General features: G+C 36.2%; 1 long non-coding RNA gene across 1 annotated transcript; it reads left to right on the top strand.

The window, feature by feature from the left end:
- Positions 1-1608: 1608 nt before the first annotated feature.
- On the top strand, positions 1609-2746 carry LOC140180886 (uncharacterized). The gene is made up of 3 exons (XR_011874975.1): positions 1609-1847; positions 2143-2255; positions 2326-2746. It is a non-coding gene; the product is annotated as an uncharacterized lncRNA (long non-coding RNA).
- Positions 2747-2950: the final 204 nt, after the last annotated feature.

The following is a 2950-nucleotide window of genomic DNA, read 5'->3' as shown; positions in this document are numbered from 1 at the left end:
AGATAATCGTTACTTTTGTTCTTCTATTAACTTCTACTTCTAATTCTATATATATATTTTTTTAGAAAAAAAGCCCTTTATTATTTTATTCAAGAAAAAAAGGCAGGAAAAAAAAGCAAAAACTGCAAGTATGTAAGTTCTCAAAAAACAAAGCCTGTCTTCTTTTTGAATTGTTCGGGTGTATTTTTTGACTTTCTTTGGGTGTATTTTAGGTTGAGTCCAGCTGATTCGAATATGATGGTTGTGAGGGAACAGACACCGTCGGATGCGCTTGCAATGTGAGTTTTCCAAGAATATTTCAACCTTATAACCTTATTATTTTCAAAGGCATTGTTAACCTTTCATTTTTCTTCTTGTTTAGAGTCCCGATTCAAGTTTTTGTGCCGGCGTCCCAAACAACCACTGTGTCGGAACTTCAAGAAACACCTGAGACAGATTTTGAACCAACCCCTTCGCTACAGATTGAAGGAACTACAGAAACGTAAGAAATAGTATTGTGTGTATATTTGTTTAGAGTTTGGGTGTATATTTGCTAACAGTTTGGGTGTATATTGTTCCTGATTAGTTTTTTTTACGCCATTATTAATTTTGTGTAACTGTGCAGCACTCTTGAACCCCCCCAACAACTTGAAGAAACCACACCCACACTTCCCCCAGCTCCATCTAAAATGTAAGTTCATCAGACTAAAATCAATCTTTACTTATCATCCGTATATTCTTACTCTTATAATACGTTATACATGATGACGCAGTCATCCAGACGCAGAAGACGTTGCTGCCCTGATGATGATGGCACGGACAACATCCTATGTTCCTAAAACAGATCCAGTGCCATCATTCAGCCTTGGCTTGACTGATTCAAGCCAGGAGGGAGCGTCAACGCAGGAGACAGAAAGGGCAAAATCTCCAGAAACTGCAAATTTGCTAGAACAATTAGACGATTTGGTACAAAAAATAGCAAGCAGTGCGGCGAAAGAAAAAATTAAAAGTCCACAAATTCAAAGGGAGACTAGGGGAGAAAGTTCTGGGAAGTTTGAAACTCCTGAGGGAATAAATCAGATTACGGATGATATGAAAGAAAAGTGCTACATCTGGGGGACGCGACTGAAGACATACGCAGATGGCGGTACTAACGAGTATGACCACATGTGCACTCTGATTGCCCAAGATAATTACATTTTATATAGAATGCACCTTGCATCCCTCCAGGCATAAAGTTATATAGAATCTGAGGTAATATTAGAATAACATTAATGTTTTACACCAAAGTTTACTGCAATGTTTATTAACATAAATTGATTTTGGCATATATTTCTAGATTGTATCTGCCATGTGCCACATCCTCAACCGGAAAAATGATAAAAGGTTTCAAGAACAAGTATACTGTCTGCCCCCTGATATTGTGGTAAGTTGTGTAGTCATTTGGGTGTATTTAAAGTATTTATTTGGGTGTATTTTCAGTATTTCATTTTTTGTTTCGCAATTGTTGCAGAGCATGGCCCTTTCGAAGCACCCAAAGGGGGAATTCATATCACCGAAAACCAATAAAGAATTCAGGGTGGAAGACTACCTGAGTTTTATTCCCTTCATAGATGCAAAAAAAAAAAACTTCTCATCCATATGTAAGTTTTCATTTGCTAAATTTGTTAGTACCGTTCTTTACTTATATGCTAAATAAAACAACACACTGTTGAAATGTGGCAATCCTTCAGATTTTTGCACCTGTTTGCTACTCGGGCCATTGGTGGTTATGGGTGATTGATACAACAAAGCGGAGATGTCGTATACTTGACCCGCTACACAAGAAAGCTCCAAGCGATGAGAGAAAGCAGCTTAATAAATTCACTGTATGTTGCCTCTGTGTTCTTTACTTTAATAGATAGGTCTATTTCAGTTCAATATAAGGTGTATGTATGTTTTGCTTTGGGTGTAATTATGTTCTCTTTTGGGTGTAATTTCTTCGTCGGGTTGGGTGTATTTTGTGGAACCATTTGCCTTTGTATCTTGTGTATTCATTTGGGTGTATATTGTTTATCAAGTTGGGTGTATTTCGTTAGTTGGGTTGGGTGTATATTGTCCATTCAGTTGGTTGTATCTTGTGCATTCATTCGGGTGTATTACTGATTTGTTTTGGTATTTAAGGGATATGTATTTTCAAGATTGAGAGCATATGCTGGCGGGGAACCTCTGCAGAAAGACGAGAAGGAGAAGGAAATTAAAGCATCATATGTTAAAATATCAAGCCAAAAATCAAGGTATAAATTTGTGACTCTGAACATTAAACTTTCCTAAATGAGATTTGTAATTTATTTTCTTCGTTTTCAGCTATGACTGCGGTATCTATGTTATGAAGTGGCTTGAGTTAATTGAGCCGGAAAACATTAAAAAGGGGAAGTATGGATGGGATAATTGGAAACAGGTAACTGTCTTTAGAACTATATAACTCTGTATTACTTTACTGAATTAATATTGCTGTTTAAATAGAATATACTTTTTAATTGTAGGAGGAGGTGGACCACTATAGAGTGGAGTATGCTTCGCGGATACTATTCAGTGAGATGAATAAAAAGAGAGATCAGGCAATTAGAGAGAGTAATGCTATAAGGCTGTCGAAGCCATCCTCTGTATTATTGAGTCCGTTTTGTCAGATAAATTCTGCTGATATAGAAACTGCGTAATCCAACTGCTGGGTAGTTTGTAAATTGAACAAATGTTGTAAATATTTTCCATTTATCAACAACTTCTATTCCATGTATATTTTTTTCCATAATTAAACTATCTGTGCTGTTAAACTGTTTGTGCTGTATTCAAAAGCTGTATTACAGGTGGTAAAATATGAAGGAAAAAATCAAGGCATATATAAACGCAAATTATAAACTTTTACACCCAACGCAAGTGTAATAATACACCCAAGATTTCATAAAATATACACCCAAACTGTCTGTGCTGT

This window comes from Arachis hypogaea, chromosome 17, assembly GCF_003086295.3.
Source record: "Arachis hypogaea cultivar Tifrunner chromosome 17, arahy.Tifrunner.gnm2.J5K5, whole genome shotgun sequence".
Classification (NCBI taxonomy): domain Eukaryota; kingdom Viridiplantae; phylum Streptophyta; class Magnoliopsida; order Fabales; family Fabaceae; genus Arachis; species Arachis hypogaea.
The sequence above is the reverse complement of the archived record's forward strand: the minus strand, read 5'-3'. Positions and strand labels throughout refer to the sequence as shown.